The sequence below is a fragment of the Thalassophryne amazonica genome, chromosome 6 (genome assembly GCF_902500255.1).
Source record: "Thalassophryne amazonica chromosome 6, fThaAma1.1, whole genome shotgun sequence".
Classification (NCBI taxonomy): domain Eukaryota; kingdom Metazoa; phylum Chordata; class Actinopteri; order Batrachoidiformes; family Batrachoididae; genus Thalassophryne; species Thalassophryne amazonica.
The window spans coordinates 53,059,210-53,078,448 of NC_047108.1; the positions used below are offsets into that span (position 1 = coordinate 53,059,210).

Here is a 19,239-nt window from a genome sequence, read left to right on the forward strand (position 1 = left end):
AACCGGAATCCCACAAAGGTCCCCAGGTATACATGGAGCAAACGGCGCCCCCCAGAGGAACGTACCATCAAACCCCAGGAGGCACTCTCCCCACAACCCCGGAACCCCAGACCCGGCCACACCTGGCTAGTCGGCCCCACAAGTCAATTTCCCCCCCAGAGGACCGTCCCATCAACCCTGGAGGTGGAACCCGGAAGGAAACAAAACAAAATCAAAGTCCAACCCCCGGGAAGAAAGCCTCAAAGGATCCCAACAATGGCGAGTTGTTACTCCACAACGCTGTGACCCAAGCTAAGGCGTCACCTCGGAGCAAATTTGTCACATATGACACACGACTCCCATCAGAAGAGAAGGAAGCCGGTCGCTGAGCAAAAACCAGAGAACATTGCATCAAAAACGAAGCACAGGCTTCGACGTCTCCCGCATAAGGCTCCGGATGACATATAATCGGTTCGGACGCCGAATCTCTGGGTGACGGAGTTATCTGCACCGGTATCGATGATGCTGCAGCCGGAGCAGCAGGAAGTGGAACGGCTTGCACTGCGAGCTCCGTAACACGGGCGTCTGTTTGTTTGATTTGGTTTGCGAGATGCTGTAATTGCTCCCATATTTTCTCCAAGTGTTCTTGAACTTTTTCGGCAAAAGGAACCGCCTCTGCCACTGGGTCCATTATGGAATGGCCGGGAACTACTGTTATGTGTCGACGCGGGTTGAGGAGCGGACCTGCGTCAGACGGAACCCAGCGCTACAAACAACCAGAAAAGCGGTTCCAAAGACAATATATTTCACCCACGAGTGCATAAAAAGTGTAAAAACAGAAATAGCGTCCTTCTGGTGGAGTGAAGGCTGGCACGCTCTCCAGCGCCAAAAAGGATTGAAGCCCGGCGCTCCTGGACCCACTACCACCGCCAAATACCCCCCAGGTGGACACGACAAACTGACTCTTTGCGAAGCATAGAAGAGGTGAGGTAAATTAGCAGTTACAACTAATAACCTTCAAAAGACACACACTATCAGCAACACATACAGGTCTGTATTTAAGCTTTATGCAAATAAGCAGCTTCTCACAACAGGTGGAGGACCACTTGTCCGCATGCCACAGCAGTGAGAAGCGAGCTGCACAATCCTCATCACAATTCAAGTATACTGCGTAACAAAATACCAAGTTACTATCAACAATTAGTCAAACTCTTAATCACCTTTGATGTGTGCTGACAGCATGTGTCCCTCACCCTTCCTTGCTTCACGGGCTCGATGTGTCAAACCCAGGCGCGGTCCTCAGCGTCTCACAAACGAACATCACAAGGTCGAGTTCCCGGCAATTCTGCTTGAATCACACATGACTTAAATGCAGAACGCCATCCAATTATCTGCTTCAGCTGAAAGTCTTCAAGGCTGCACGTGAGCACCATTCACAGGTGCTGCACATGATGTTGATGAGGGTGAAGGATTCTTCAGCCAGCACCTTCTCCACAGACAAATCAGTTCTCATGCCACCTGGAGAGCAAAGAAAAGAAAAGAACACCAAAATATCCAGCCACACCCCCCAACACACAACAGCAACTGTGTCCTGCGCCATGGGTTTTGTCTTCTTCAGACTGATGGTCCATCTTTGGAGAGTGATGTCAAGGCTGCATTGTCGGCAAAGAGCATGTCACGGATGAGTACCTCCAAAACCTTGGTCTTGGCGCGAAGTCAGGCGATGTTGAAGAGCTTGCCCTCGGCCCTGGTGTGAATGTACACTCCCTCACTACAATCCTTCAAGGCATACTGGAGGAGTATGGAGAAGATGATTCTGAAGAGCGTCGGCGCAAGAACACAGCCCTGTTTCACCCCACTGTTAACTGGGAAGGCCTCTGATGTTACACCAACAACACAATGAATGATGAACAACTCAAACACTGATCAAATAACAACCCGAGAGACAAATGCAAACAACTAATATAGAACTGAATAGAGTGTAAGGTCAAAAGTGATGGACAACTACATAAAGAAACTGAATGAGCAAAAACCACAAAGACATTCGCCCTATTGACGTATCCCATAATCCCTTGCGTGCCAGAGAGTCACTGCAGCCAAACAACATATAGAGAACTCACATGATGACAATTGTAAATGAATACTATACTACAAAAATGTATTTTTTTGTGCTTTTCGTCACGTTAATAAGAGACTGCTGCATGATACCCTGAAAACTTGCTAAAACAATTATAACAATTAATCCATGTCTGCTATGTTTAATCTATGTGGAATTTAATAAACGCAAACCGAATTTCAGACATATTATATATTAGTCTGGAACAAAGAGGACAAACAGTGTTGTAAAGAACAATAATCAAGACGTTAAAGAGCAAATTGACTTTCCCACAGAACAACATGATCAGGAAGCGAGCGTAGCTCACAGCAGCTCCCGTTGAAAATAACGGAGAGACAGCCTGTGATTCTCGCATGTTTACATAAAACAAACGCAATAACAACGTCTATAAACCCAGAGAATATATTCATGAGAGTTTTAGGCACAATCTAAAAATAGTTTTATGTTGCGATGTTAATGGTGTTGTCTGTGTGCAGTGGTTAAAGTGCAGCCTGATCAGCGCGTCTCAGTGCAGTTCTCAATGTTACTGAGATCTCGCAGCGCAGCGACCTCTCCGAGGTTTGGCGGGATTTGACAAGTTAGGACATGCCTATCTCGGCTTTCAATACTTACCAGTTCAGTAAGTAAGAGCTGGGCATGTCCTAACTTGTCCCATGACACGCCGAAACGGAGGTGTTCTTTGTCTCGCTCAAACAGCGAATCGGTCGTTATGCACGAAGCCTCCGTGTGGCTTTCCATGACAAAATCTCTGGTTAAAAGTGAAATTTGCCAGAAAATGTCTGATGTCCAGCTCTTGTGATAACCAGAGAAAGTGCACACGACGGTCTCGTATCCACAGAGCCATCAGCTTAGAAATGATCTGGTGTTTTCTGCCTCGTCGTCGCAGCTCGGAGCGCGGCGCGCCGAGCGTCCTTAATGCCATCCTTAAAGCTGTAGTAACAGTCCTTATTCTCTGTGAAGCCCGTAAAATTTTCACCGAAAGCCAGATAAATTTTTCGAATGGTTTCCAGGTGCCTGTCTCTAACAGCTTCTGAAAAAATTGTGATAGAAAAAAAGTCCAAATCATTCCACCATTTCCAGACAATGAAAATCCGACGAGGGGGCGGGACCACTCCTTCCACAAGGCGTGCTCACAGGCGAATGACGTCACCGACAGGCGTGGAAAAACTCACGCATGCGCACGAGGGTTCAAGCATGTCTGACGTAAAAACATATGAATCAAATCCATATAGTTTTAAAAAAAAATACAAAGGACCATTACTTTATTGACAGACCTCGTACAAACACACTAAAAATCAAAGGAGGGTGTAGGCAACAGACAAAACTATATACAGACAAGGACAGGACTGAACACAAATCCAAAAGCCAAAGACACAGATTGAGCAAGTGAATGCACACACAATACATGATACCTTCTACTATATGGCCAAACAGGACAAAATATTTGGTAACACTTTACTTGGAGGTATCGTCATAATAGTGACAGTAACAAACATTATCTTGAATCAACACATTCCTTGTTTACGACTTTAAATTTATTGAAATTCAGAGATTTAGTGGATTACATCATAATACAAACTTTGTACAAAACCAGTAACCAAGCCTTACCACTTCATGTCCAGAACCTGTTCAAGATGAGGGACTCTGAATATAGTTTACGAGGATGTGCTGTATTCAAGAAGCCTCTTATACGCACCAATGTAAAGGGTTTTTGTGTTTCAGTTAAAGGGGTGAAGGTTTGGAACGAATGTCCTGTTAAAATTAGATTATGTGGCTCTTTAGTTTGTTTACAGAAACATTATAAAAATATAATAATTTCCAGATATAATGAAAATACAATTGAATTAATAATGTATAAATATGATGTATAACCTTGTTAATGTATGGTATGTATCTGTTGTGTATATATGTATACGAGGTCTGTCAATAAAGTATAGGTCCTTTTTATTTTTTTCAAAAACTATATGGATTTCATTCATATGTTTTTACGTCAGACATGCTTGAACCCTCGTGCGCATGCGTGAGTTTTTCCACGCCTGTCGGTGACGTCATTTGCCTGTGAGCACTCCTTGTGGGAGGAGTCGTCCAGCCCCTCGTCGGAATTCCTTTGTCTGAGAAGTTGCTGAGAGACTGGCGCTTTGTTTGATCAAAATTTTTTCTAATCCTGTGAGGCACATCGAAGTGCAGATATTCCACTGTTAAAGGAGATTTTTTTAATGAAAGACGTGCGGACGGATTGCAGCGTCGGCTCACAGCCGCTGCGACGCTCCACCACAGGAAAAACACCTCCGTTGGAAGCCTTAAGGACAAGTTGGAACATGTCCAGCTGTTAAACAATTTCTCATATACTCACTCCACTGAAAGCCATCAAAAGCCGCCTGGATTTTACAAATGGTTATCAACACGGAGGTGTTTCTCCTGTGCCGCCGCACTGCGCCGGCTGCATCCTGACGCGCGGACCCGTCCGCACGTCCTTCATTAAAAAAATCTCCTTTAACAGTGAAATATCCGGATAAAATGCTGAAACCGACTTCTTCTGAAACTTCTCTGTTCTCTCACGATGTCCTGGATCAATAGAGCCTGAAATGTGGAGGTTTTTAGCTTGAAACAGGCTGACGACGGCGCCTGGGACCGCTGCGCGACGTCCCGCTCCGTGGGAAGTCCTTAAAGCGACAGTATCACCTCAAAATCTCTCATCAGCCGTTAAAATTTTTACCGAAAACCATCTTAATTTTTTGAACCGTGTCCACTTCGATGTGTCTCACAGGTTTAGAAAAAATTTTGATCAAACAAAGCGCCAGTCTCTCAGCAACTTCTCAGACAAAGGAATTCCGACGAGGGGCTGGACGACTCCTCCCACAAGGAGTGCTCACAGGCGAATGACGTCACCGACAGGCGTGGAAAAACTCACGCATGCGCACGAGGGTTCAAGCATGTCTGACGTAAAAACATATGAATGAAATCCATATAGTTTTTGAAAAAAAAAAATGAAATCCATATAGTTTTTGAAAAAAATAAAAAGGACCTATACTTTATTGACAGCCCTCGTATATAGGAGCATAAGTGCTAATAGTGTTGGACTTGGACTTTTGGTATGGGGGGTGGGTAACTGATAAGCTTTGCTTCTTCCCACCCCCTTTCAGCCACACAGTGCAAATTTTGGTTTTGTTTCGGTTTTGTTTTAATACGATGTGACTTTGTGCTGTGTTGCTCAAATAAATTTCATTCATTTCATTCATTCACATGATGCTGTCATAGCTGTTACATGTCTCGGTCATGAATGTGTCAAAACATTATATCAATGTCATAAATGTTTATGACTGCTGTCATTAAGTGTCATTCGGTTTTTGTAATGACAAATTTACAAGTTGGCATACAACTGAAGACCAAAACGGCCAAAGACAACTTCTGGTTATGTCGCTTTGATTAATTGATGAATATCAAGTTGTCATATTCAAGACAACCCCAAAAAATATCAACTTGTCATTACAAAAACAAAACGACACTTAATGACAGCAGTCATAAACATTTATGGCATTGACATAATGTTTATGACACGTTCATGACTGTATCATGTAACACTTATGACAGTGTTATGTCATAATTATGACGATACCTTCAAGTAAAGTGTTACCAAATATTTAACAGAACAGAAAACTAAAACTACAATCAGTCACAACTTGAACATGGAGTGGAACAGAGAAGAATTTTCATATGAGAAAAAAAAAGATCAGATCTTGGCTCGTGTCTCCCATGGGCCTTCTGTCAACCTGCAGTTGAAATTTCACATCTTGTTGTTTTTTTAAAACATTTTCTGTTGCACTCCAACATGAAGCTGTAAAACGTAAAAGTTGCACTATGGCCAGTTTCTACAGTTACAGACACAGAAACGTATAACTCCTTTGAGGGTTGGCGAGGTTTCTTGGTGGCTCCCCTCACTTGTCTTGTACTTGCACAGTGACTCAGGTTTTGAGAACTACCTACTCCAGACAGGTTTACCATGCAGTAACATACTGTTTGAATTTCTTAATGGTTGATGGAAATGAAGTCCAAGACATATTTAGTGACATGGAAATGTTCATATTTCCATCCTTTGACTTGTTGATTTTTATTAATGCCATGTTGTAGTGATTTGTTTTCATCAGGTTAAAGAACAAAATTTCAGAAATTTAACAATCAAGAAACCAAATTTCCATAAAAAATGTGATGCCATTAAAAAAATTAAATAAAGCAAAAGCTCAAGAGGGTGCATTTTTTCAAAGTCTGTATAGGAAAAATGATATTTTTTAGAAATGAGTTGAGACATTTTGTTATTACAGACATTCCTTGTTTAAATGTCCATGTAATGTTTTCACTGTACACCTTATACTTTGAAATGTTGGTGTGGGCTTGTGGTGGTCCCTGAGTACTTCTGTGCTTAAATAGTTTTTCACAGAAATTACTCTTTCTATGCTGTAGATGTCATAACAGTAGAGCTGTTGTGATGTTATGCATCATCTCTGACAAACTGACCAACAGCAACAAGACTCTGCAATCTGATTGCTGCAGTATATAGTATGGATCTAACAATTAAATAATAATAATAGTAATAATAATACTTTGGATTTATATAGTGCATTTCAAGGAACCCAAGGTCACTTTACACAGTTTATGAATCGATAATCTATTTTAAAAGAATAGATAGGACTACATCCATCCATGGATCCCCGAGTCAATGTAAATATACTATAAACTGTTGGGGTTTGGTCCGGTTTGGTTGTTTTGTTCTTTTTATGTGATCCCTGTCCCCATGTCCTTTTGCATCTCTGGTTACTAGTCCTGTTCCTCCCATCATGCCTGGGTCCTGTGTGCATGTGCGTGTGTGTGGGTTGGTGTTGGTTGCATGGCTCTTCATTCCTTGTCCTACATATGTGTGTGTGTGTGTGGAAGTCCTGCGTGAGAGTATAGATGTGAAGTGCTGTGAACCAATGCGGTGTGTGTGATTGTGTGTGTGGTTAGTCTGTCACTTCAGTCCTTGAGTGTGCATGTTCTTGGAGTGTCTGTGAGTGTGTGAATGAGCATGCATTCCTGGTCTCATCTTCTGTTCTTCTGCAGCATACAGTTGCCTCAGCCTAGCCTAGCTTCCCTGTTTTGTCTTCCGGGTCCTTAGGGTCTGTTATTTCATCTAGGACTGAAACAATTAATCGAGTAAGTCAAATAATTCGATTACAAAAAATGTTTGAGGAAAATTCTTAGCGTCAAGGCTTCGTTTAAAGCTGTAGTACATTTGCCAAGCCTGTATGTAGCGCTGTAATGCTCCCACAAAAAAATGGAGAAAAAGACCATAGAGCATGTGCATAACTAATGTTAGAGCTAATCAATGTTGCAGGTGATGGTACAAGTTTACAAAGCCTCACGCTGAGTAAAATAAAGCCTTTTAAGAGAAAGGGTCCGTGCTGATCGTCTGAAACTGACTTATTGTGCATTTAAAGTGAAGTAGTGTGTTTGTATATACTATATTTTTTTAAAACACGGTTTGGTTTCTTTGTGATTTTTCACTCTGTTTTTTTTGGGGGGGGGGGGATTTGTCACTTGGTAGTGCTTTTTGTCACCTTGTCAATAGACACTGATTATATTTTTGGGATTTGAAACATTGGAGTTGCTACCTTTGGGAATAATTAAATACCTCTGATTTTGCACATTGTTAAAGTTGCTTTGCTGGTTCTTCTGCATCTTTAAAGACTTGTAAAATTTCAGAGGTTGGCCAGGCTTTTTCAGATTAGTCACAGAAATGGCAACATTTTTCTGGCAACAAAAACAAAATCAACATGTCTCAAGATGGTAGGCAGTCTTCTTTTTCTTTTGGCTGCTCCTGTTAGGAGTCGCCACAGCAGATCAATCATTTCCATCTCAGTCTGTCCTCTGTATCGTCCTCTGTCACACCAACCACCTGCATGTCCTCCCTCAGCACATCCATAAACCTCCTCTTTGGCCTCCTCTTCTCCTCCTGCCTGGTGGCTCCATCCTCAGCATCCTTCTCCCTATATACCCTAGATCCCTCCGCTGTACATGTCCAAACCATCTCAACTTCACCTCTCTGACTTTGTCTCTAAGCTGTCCTACCTGTGCTGTCCCTCTGATATATGCATTCCTAATCCTGTCCAGCCTCGTCACTCCAAAAGAATGCAGCTGTCATACAGGTTCAGAACAGGAAGGTTATGCTTTGCTAACAACATCTGTTGGCTTTTTTATGCTGCACTTTCTTTGGCTGCATGTGGCACTGCCCCCATTGGTGCCCAATAGGCAAGTAGAGGCAGCGCCAGTGTGCTGCAGTACAGTGGTAAAAACTAGAAGAAGCTCCCTGGTTTTTCATGAAATATGTATTTGAAGCTAAGCAATGCCACTTTTGGTTAATTCTAATTTATCATCGAAAATGAATGTCTCCAACAAAGAATTGTATCAAATTGCACTGTATCGTACCGAATCAAATCACACCAAATGGAATTGCTCCCAAATAAAAAGTATTGTTTGTGGATTTACCATAGCCCACTTTTCTGGATACAGATCATATAGTTTTCAGGATGGATGCACACTCCTTCTCTGTGGTATCAAGTTGGTCACACCGAGAAAAGAGCTTCAGCCTTTCCCTTTGTGGGCCGAGTATTTCTCTTATTGACTCTGTTTTTAGAGACAGTCGTGCTTTAATTAGAACAGAGTAATATTCACTCAGTCTCTGTTTTGTGTCTGATTGTGTCTGCAGAGATGCATCTGAAGAGCAAGAACTCTTCACTTTAGGGTGCAGTTGTAGTTTTTTGTGGTAAAATTGTACATTCTTTGTGTAACTGATAAAACAAGATGTGGAATACCTTTCATCTACGTACATAGACCTGGGGAATTTGGCCTAGAAATAAAATCTCCGATTTTTTCAGAAAAAAATTTGACTTTTGATTTTTTTTTTCAGATTTTTTTCCCCTACTTTTTAAAGAAAACATTTAGTACAAATGACAGAGATAACTCAAAACAAGTTTTGCTTTTATTTCATCAAAAACTTAACAAAACTAACCCCTATTTACCTCCTGCAATTGAAGCTCCAACTGTTCTTTTGATTTAAAAAATACACTTGGGTAAATGATTCCACCAGAGTAAGCTGGTTTTTAGCGAGAGGTTGCGCTCTTGTTCCCCTCATAAAGTGTGGCATTGCTCCCACGCAGCTGGATGCCTCTGTTTTAGATGCTGGAATAAGTTTGTTGTGCTGCTGTGTTTTGTTGCAATGGGCTTTAGACAAACTTTGCAGCCATGAGTGTCACAGCAATCCCAAACCACTGATGAAAGTCGCTCTTCCTTAAGCCCAGGTTACACATAGATGGTTTTGTCCGCGGGTACGTAGACCGAAGTTCGCGGTAGTTCTGGCTGTTTTTGCGGTGGAAAGGGGCGGAGCATTTCGCCGGCGTTTTGAGTGCTGTACTAGCCGCAAATATGCGGATAAAACGCCGCTAAATCCGCTGAATAAAGTTTTGACGCCATAGCATCTGGCACACGTCAGGCAACGGGGGTTAATACTCAGTTCTATCCTTTACAATCGCAGGTTAAGACGCGCGTGAGAACGGCGGTGTTCTGCTGCCGCCGATAATGCCCTGTGTACCGCTGGATTTATCTTGGCAAATCCTGCGTTACTCCAGGAAGTTTTGCTTATAGGCACCGCCCCCAGAGTATAGTAGGCTGAAGCATCTGTCAGTGCAGGGGGAGGGAGTGACAGGGAGCTCATCTCTCAGCCTTTTCTTTTTTCTCCTTTTTTCCCTCCTCAACATGTTGCTCGTCTGCACCACAGGACTACCCTATGCTTCTGAACCAGTCCTAAGTCCTTGCCGCTGCCAATTTTATTTTAGGAGGTATACTGGAGCTTCTCTGCAAAAATATCTGGAGCTGGCCACAAGTGAGAGACCTGCATGCAGCGTGCTAGCGTTTTTATACTGACCGCCGCCTATTGGCCGTTTGGAACGCCGTTAACCGGGAGGTAGCTTTTAGAACAGCGTACTGTCCGCTAGCTCCGCCGTTTTGTCTTCCTCTGTTGCCGGTTAAAACGCCTTTGAGGACGCCGATGTGGGCTCTATCGTCGTTTTACACGCCGTTGGTTAGGGATACAACGCCGGCTGCCAATTACGGAGGTGTAAACTGCGGGACTACATCAAGGGGCGGGATGACACGGCGATTAAAAAGTATCAAATGCCGTTGTTCGCGTTGTCTCCGTCGTCAGGCCACTTCTCCGGGAGCGCTCCCAGAATTATTCGACATGTTGAATAATTTTTTCGACGATTCCCGGTGAAGCTGGAACCAAACCACGCCCCGTGCGCCGGCATTAACTACGGCATGTGATCCCTAAAATGGCCAGGAGGGGGCAAAATCTCTGCCGGGATGCTTCCGGGAGAATTTACCGTCTATGTGTAAACGGGGCTTTAGTGGTAGCCATGTTTGTTATTGTGTGAAGGAAATGGGACGCAGAGGGGGAAGCTACGGAAGGTCCTGGGGATGAAAAGGTGCGCCGCTGTAAGAGGAGAAAAAAACTCAAATTTTATTTTATTTTTTAAATCGTCCGCAACAATAAAATTGAATTAATCGATAAAATCGATATATCACCCAGCCCTACATACAACAAACTGACTGATTTAATCACAAATCGTGTGGAAAAACTCCACAACAAGCACTTCACCCCTCTTAGCAGCCTTCGCTGCAGACACGCTTTCTTCTCAGACATATTCGATGGTTTAAATGTTGTGATTCCAATTTTTTATGCTCTCTATTAAAAAAAAAAAAAAAAAAAAAAACTTAAAAGTGGATAACCCGTCCTTGAACTTCATTCTCTCATTTTCTGTGGCTTTGTCCCAGCACTGAGACATTTTTGAATAGCTGGCCATCTGCTTGCTAAGGGTCTGTTCCAGACACACACTATCACATTACCCACACTTGACTACACGATACTGTGGGGGGTCGAGCCGACGTGCGTGTGGGTATTCAGGGAGAGCAGTGTTCATCCTGATGTGACACAATTGTGATATTTTAATTTAAACTTTCCTAAAAAAAATGACAACACATATTCTGCCTTTTTTTTGTCTGCAGAGTCTCTGAGATCCCACTGATGTCATACTTGCGATTCGCTGACATACAGGAAGTGGTTACAAGAGTTTAGCCTCCAGTCTTCAAACCTCTTAGACAAACAGAGAAAGGAGTTGAAGGCCACTTCAGCCGCAGCTGGTCTCTGAAAAGCTCCGCTTCCAACAGCAGATCCTCTCTATGAATCAAAAAAGTAAGACTGCTGTGCACGCACGCTGCTAAGATTCTGATTTATAGATGTCAAATGTCACACAATTGGCTCAGATGGAGCATTTTGTTTGGTTTTGCAATGAGATGCCACTGACCCTTCCTCAGCCGGCTGACTTGTACAGCTCACGTGCTACATACTGTTGTAGGATGAGAAATCTATTTTTAACTGGTTTGTCATAGAGACATTGTGTTAACTGTGTGCTATGCAATGATGAAAATATTAAAGGAGTGAGAGTAATTTCTGTGACTGAGGTATTTTGGGCGTTGGTTTGGACAGCAGCTGGTGGCTGTTTAGTCTTCAGCATGTGTTCAACCCGTTTTTCAGCTGGAGTCAGGGAGTGGATGAACATTTGTCCAAGCACCACAGACTGTCCTGGGAAAATAAGAAAACTCAATGTCTCTCTCTCGTTCTCCCTCTATACTTTGATTGGAGCCTCATGCCAGCACATTTGTCAGTTTACAAGCATGATTGAAGTGTTTCCTACATGCAGTTGACTCTGTTTCAGATATGATTTGTGTTTGCAGAGTGGATTACGACCTCATTAATATGTATGTTTGGTTTCCTGTCAGATTGACAGTGCAGTGATGAGTAGTAGCTTTATTCTTACATGGGAATTTTCTCTATTGTTTCACTATGTTGAACACAGTGTATTCACAGAAAAATGCTGGAATGTGACAAGTATTTTATTGCAAAGCAGACTTAATCAAATTATGGAAGACACCAAGTTGCTGTCCAACATTGCCTAATGGTAAAGTTTATCCCCGAAAAACAGTAAAAAAAAAAAAAAAAAAACTTTCTTTGTTACAAACACGTCAGTAGAAATGAGGTGAATTACAAATACAACCCCAATTCCAGTGACGTTGGGACATTGTGTGAAATGTAAATAAAAACAGAATACAATGATTTGCAAATCCTCTTCAACCTATATTCAATTGAATACACCACAAAGACAAAATATTTAATGTTCAAACTAGTAAACTTTATCGTTTCGCAAATATGTTCTCATTTTGAAAGGTATGCCTGCAACACGTTTCAAAAAAGCTGGGACAGTGGTATGGGAAAGTTGATGAATGCTCAAAGAAAACCTGTTTGTAGCATTCCACAGGTGAACAAGTTAATTGGAAACAGGTGAGTGTCATGATTGGGTATAAACGGAGCATCCCCAAAAGGCTCAGCCATTCACAAGCAAAAATGGGGGGAGGATCACCACTTTGTGAACAACTGCATGAAAAAATAGTCCAACATTTTAAGAACATTGTTTCTCAACGTTCATTTGCAAAGAATTTAGGGATTCCATCATCTACAGTCCATAATATAATCAGAAGTTTCAGAGAATCTGGAGAACCTTCTACACGTAAGTGGCAAGGCCAAAAACCACCATTGGTGCCCATGACCTTCGATCCCTCAGGCGGCACTGCATTAAAAACCAACATCATTGTGTAAAGGATCTTACCGCGTGGGCTCAGAAACACTTCAGAAAACCACTGTCAGTTAACAGTCGTCGCTACATCTACAAGTACAAGTTAAAACTCTACCATGCAAAGGGAAAGGCATACATCAACAACATCCAGAAACGCCGCCACCTTCTCTGGGCCCGAGCTCATTTGAAATAGACAGATGCAAAGTGAAAAAGTGTGCTGTGGTCTGATGAGTCCACGTTTCAAACTGTTTTTGGAAATCATGGACGTCGTGTCCTCCAGACAAAAGAGGAAAAAGACCATCCAGATTGTTACCAGCGCAGAGTTCAAACGCCAGCATCTGTGATGGTATGCGTATGAGGGTGTGTTAGTGTCCACAACTTACACATCTATGATGGCACCATCAATGCTAAAAGGTACATCCAGGTTTTGGAGCAACTCATGCAAGCAACATGTGACGTCATGTCACATGTCACATGTGTTGTCTTGCAAGCATCAGGGACATCCCTGCTTATTTTAGCAAGTCAATGCCAAGCCACATTTTGCACGTGTTACAACAGCATGGCTTTGTAGTAAAAGAGTGCTGGTAATAGACTGGCCTGCCTGCAGTCCAGACCTGTCACCTGTTGAAAATGTGTGGCGCATTATGAAGTGCAAAATACATCAACGGAGACCCCGGGCTGCTGAACAACTGAAGTAGTACATCAAGCAGGAATGGGAAAGAATTCCACCTACAAAGCTTCAACAATTAGTGTCCTCAGTTCCCAAACATTTATTGAGTGTTGTTAGAAGGAAAGGTGATGTAACACAGTGGTAAACATACCACTGTCCCAACTTTTTTGTAACGTGTTGCAGGCATCCATTTCAAAATGAGCAAATCTTTGCACAAAAACAATAAAGTTTATCAGTTTAAACATTAAATATTTTGTCTTTGTGGTTATTCAAATAAATATAGGTTGAAGAGGATTTGCAAATCATTGTATTCTGTTTTTATTTACATTTTACACAACGTCCTAACTTCATTGGAACTGGGGTTGTACAAATATGCAGTTCTATATAACAATGGTAATAATAATAATAATAATAATAATAATAAGAATAATAACAAGAATAATTGAATTCCATTTCTTTTATTTTATTTATACAGCCCAAAGTCACAACAGTGTTGCCTCAAGGCTCTTCACACGAGTAAGGTTGAACCTTGCCAACCCCCCCCAGCAAGCACACCGGCAACAGTGATAAGAGAAAACTCCCTCTGATGATAATGAGGATGAAACCTCAAGCAGAACAGACTCAGAAATTTTACAAGAATTTCTTAACAAACAAGAAACTGAAAAAAGAAGAGCAACAAAAACAGATTTGAAACTAAAAACCAGTAACCATAATTTCTTACCTAGCAAGTTAGTTTTGTTAAAAAGTGCTGAACAACAATGATAGTGAAATCTTGACAAACCTTTTCATAAAAGGTGTATGTAAATAAGGAAACAACAAACAGTACAGCAAAAAACAAACACACAAAAATACCAGTAAATCCAACTTACCTGTATATATGTGTCCTTTCAAGTATACACACTTGACACAGAATACATTAAAATTTCTTGTTTTTGTATAGGGATGGGTTAAAGGAGTTGGCTGTAGATCTGGGTTCATGCTACCTGTCTTTGTCCTCAGACAATCAACACTTCATCTACGAGGTCTGTCCAAAAAGTAACGGACCTTTTAATTTTTTTCAAAAACTATATGGATTTGAATCATGTGCGCTTGCATCAGCCAAGCTTGAACCTTCGTGCGCATGCGTGAGTTTTTTCATGCCTGTCGTTGTGTCATTCGCCTGTGGGCAGGCTTTGAGTGAGCACTGGTCCACCCCTCCTGTCGGATTTCTTTTGTCTGAGAACTTGCTGAGAGACTGCCGCTTTGCTCCATGAAATTTTTTTCAGAAACTGTTAGAGACAGGCAGTTGGAAACCATTCGATAGATTCAGTTGGATTTCGGTGAAGATTCTGTCGGCCTCACGTGGATTATGGACTGTTAAAACCTTTTTAAAGACGGCCCACAGCGGCGGAGCAGCTTACATGTCAGTGCCATTTGTAGTCAAATTTGCCTTCTTGCAAAAAAAGTGATCCAGATATGCTGTGATGAAAATTTTATTGATTGCAGTATTCATTCTTGTTTTTCTTATTTAGACCGTGGCTAACAAATGAAATATCCCAACAGAAACCACATATAGAATATGAAAGAAAAAATAAAATCCGTCACTGTGTAAGACATTAGGAAAATAAAATAATAATTCTGTACAATAAAGAAAAAAAATCTCTACTAGTCTATTCTCTCTTGATGAATAGGCCACATGGCCTCATCTACATCACACTCAATATTTTCCCTTGCGATGCACCTAGGGAAGAATCTTCTAGCATGCCTTATCCATCCTTGGCATGCCTCTGCATCTATGTCTTGGGCAGCAGCGGTCATTGCATCGAGCAAGGGCATCTGTTCATAGGGGCGGTGGTCGTATACCTTCCATCTCCATGCACTGAAGAATTCCTCTATAGGATTTAAAAATGGAGAGTATGGAGGAAGGAATTGCATCATCATCCTCGGGTGCCCCACAAACCACTCATTCACCACACGAGAGTGGTGGAATGCCACATTGTCCCAGATGATTACAAACAGTGGCATGCCAGGCCTCAACAGCCCTCTTTTCTGAGGCGGGATGAGCCTGTCATGCAGGGTGTCCAAGAATGCAATGAGGCACTCACTATCGTAGGGGCCAACAGCTGGAATAAGGCTGAGGACGCCATCATTAGAAATAGCAGCACACATAGTAATGTTGGCGCCCCTCTGCCCTGGAACTATAATAGTGGCCCTATGCCCAATGAGGTTCCTCCCACGGCACCTCACTTTACAGAGGTTGAAGCCAGCTTCATCGACATAGATGAATATATGATGTGCCCCCTCAGCTTCAAGCTCCATGATACGCTGAAGAAAAGAAAAAGCAAAATTACAATTACATACAGTAAAGGTAACTCCAGTTTACAGTAACTGCATGATATGCCAAGGCACAACAGTATAGTACTGTAATGTGTCCTTACCTCCACATATTGGCATCTGGCCTCCTTCACAGCATCAGAGTTCCTCTGGAAGGAAACTCTGTAGAGCTGTTTCATAGCCATGTTGTTCCTACTGAGGACACGGGCAATTGTTGTCTCACTCACAGTATTTACATTTCGAAATACCCCCTGATCTGCAATCACTGCTGCCCTGATTTCACGCAGCCTAATGGCATTATTTGCCAGAACCATGTTCACAATGGCTGCCTCCTGCTCAGCATTCAAAAGTCTGCGTCTACCACCACCGACGGGTAGCCTTTCGATTCTACAACCCCTGGCAAAAATTATGGAATCACCGGCCTCGGAGGATGTTCATTCAGTTGTTTAATTTTGTAGAAAAATAAGCAGATCACAGACATGACACAAAACTAAAGTCATTTCAAATGGCAACTTTCTGGCTTTAAGAAACACTATAAGAAATCAAGAAAAAAAGATTGTGGCAGTCAGTAACAGTTACTTTTTAGACCAAGCAGAGGAAAAAAATATGGAATCACTCAATTCTGAGGAAAAAATTATGGAATCACCCTGTAAATTTTCATCCCCAAAACTAACACCTGCATCATATCAGATCTGCTCGTTAGTCTGCATCTAAAAAGGAGTGAACACACCTTGGAGAGCTGTTGCACCAAGTGGACTGACATGAATCATGGCTCCAACACGAGAGATGTCAATTGAAACAAAGGAGAGGATTATCAAACTCTTAAAAGAGAGTAAATCATCACGCAATGTTGCAAAAGATGTTGGTTGTTCACAGTAAGCTGTGTCTAAACTCTGGACCAAATACAAACAACATTGGAAGGTTGTTAAAGGCAAACATACTGGTAGACCAAGGAAGACATCAAAGCGTCAAGACAGAAAACTTAAAGCAATATGTTTCAAAAATCGAAAAATGTACACCAAAACAAATGAGGAACGAATGGGAGGAAACTGGAGTCACCGTCTGTGACCGAACTGTAAGAAACCGCCTAAAGGAAATGGGATTTACATACAGAAAAGCTAAACAAAAGGCATCATTAACACCTAAACAGAAAAAAACAAGGTTACAATGGGCTAAGGAAAAGCAATTGTGGACTGTGGATGACTGGATGAAAGTCATATTCAGTGATGAATCTCAAATCTGCATTGGGCAAGGTGATGATGCTGGAACTTTTGTTTGGTGCCTTTCCAATGAGATTTATAAAGATGACTGCCTGAAGAGAACATGTAAATTTCCACAGTCATTGATGATATGGGGCTGCATGTCAGGTAAAGACACTGGGGAGATGGCTGTCATTACATCATCAATAAATGCACAAGTTTATGTTGATATTTTGGACAATTGAAAGGATGTTTGGGGATGATGAAATCATTTTTCAAGGTGATAATGCATCTTGCCATAGAGCAAAAACTGCAAAAACATTCCTTGCAAAAAGACACATAGGGTCAATGTCATGGCATAGGGTCAATGTCAATGAGCAGATCTGATATGATGCAGGTGTTAATTTGGGGGATGAAAATTTACAGGGTGATTCCATAATTTTTTCCTCAGAATTGAGTGATTCCATATTTTTTTCCTCTGCTTGGTCTAAAAAAAGTAACCATTACTGACTGCCACAATCTTTTTTTCCTAATTTCTTATAGTGTTTCTTAAAGCCAGAAAGTTGCCATTTGAAATGACTTTAGTTTTGTGTCATGTCTGTGATCTGCTTTTTTTCTACAAAATTAAACAACTGAATGAACATCCTCTGAGGCCGGTGATTCCATAATTTTTGCCAGGGGTTGTATAAAGAATACATGACATGTGGAATAAAATTACATGACATACTGTATATCACTACAGATATATCTGTATATACTGTATGAGCAACATTACCTGTTCTCCAGTCGAAAAACTCTGACAATGGATGCAACCGTGTTTCTATTGAGAACAGGTTGGACTCCTTGTCCAGCCTCTCTATGTGAAAGACCATGATTTACCACATGATCAATCACAGTTGCCCAAATTTCATCTGTGACTTGAGCCCTTCCAGCTACACCCCCACCTCGCACACGGACTCCTCTTCCTCGGACTCGTCTTCCCCCGAGCCCTCTACCTCTCACTCTCATGTGCCTTAGACCATCCATGCTTGCAAGTTACAACACACAACGTGGCACCTTTTGAACCTGCAGACTGATTGCAGATTGAAAAGTTGTGTGAAGCAGTGTCAAACAGGTGCTCCAGTGATTTCATGCCGGTCAAGAGGTTTCTAAGAGATGGGAATATATGGTTTCTGTTTGGTTACCACAGCTAAAGCAATGGAGTTTGGACTGCTTGAATGACATCTGCGTTAACTGATTTGCAAAAGGGTGGGGGAATTGTGTCATTCCAATGACAGTGGGTTAACTCATTTGCAAGAGGTGTTTTTTGCTCTGCTGAGAGAGTGATGATGAGGACTGAGAGGTTACCAGTTTCTTCAAACAGGTTAAAGCAATCAATAAAAACTGTAATTTTACCACTTCGTTGGGTATGATTGCTAAGTTGTCATATTGTCATTTGTTTGTTTGTTTCTTTTTCTGCTACACACACACACACACACACACACCGCACACACTTTTGTTTTCATTCGTTATTCATTAAAGTATCTATATATACAGTTAGCTGTCATACAGACAATGCAGAGAATTTATTGCATTGATTTCATATGACTAGCACAGATCAGCGTAACATTTAATCAAAAATATTGTTGAGATCAAATGTGTCTATTTTGATTTTTATAGCAACAATCACAGATTGTATTTAATTGTATCAACAGGACTAATCAATGTTTGGGTGCCAAAAATACAGTAAACATCTTATGCTCCATTGGTCTCAAAATCATTATATTAAGTGTTAGCAATGCGCTTGATTTTATTTCGATCACATTAGCTGTTGATTTCACTGATTAACTCATCCCCTCAATGCAAAGTGTTAATCAGTAAAACCAGCAATGAAAAGCTGCTCTGTCATCGCCATTCATAATGTTTGAGGCAAAAGATCGAATTCAACAATAAGGTCATACTTAACCTACGTGTAATCCTTTTAAAAAATCAGATCTTCTTATATAAGGGAGAGAGAGACATACTATAATAAACCCAGAGGGTGTGGTTTTTGTTCTTGTGAAGGAGCTCTGGGCCACACCAGAGTTTTGTGTGTGTGTGTGTGTGTGTGTGTGTGTGTGTGTGTGTGTGTGTGTGTGTGTGTGTGTGTGTGTGTGTGTGTGTGTGTGTGCGTGCGTGCCAGCCGTTCCCTTCACCCACAGCCCCCTTAACCAGCTCCCTGGAGAGTCTCAGCCAAGCCAGTAGTCAATCCTCTAGACAAAACCT

At 41.7% G+C, this 19,239-nt stretch overlaps 1 long non-coding RNA gene across 1 annotated transcript in view; it reads left to right on the forward strand.

Annotated features, from left to right (window-relative positions):
• Positions 1–11,367, forward strand: part of LOC117511624 — a 37,290-nt gene extending 25,923 nt beyond the window's left edge. The window contains exon 2 of the long non-coding RNA XR_004561004.1: positions 11,189–11,367. This is a non-coding gene — a long non-coding RNA (uncharacterized LOC117511624). The remainder of the gene's footprint in view (positions 1–11,188) is intronic.
• Positions 11,368–19,239: the final 7,872 nt, after the last annotated feature.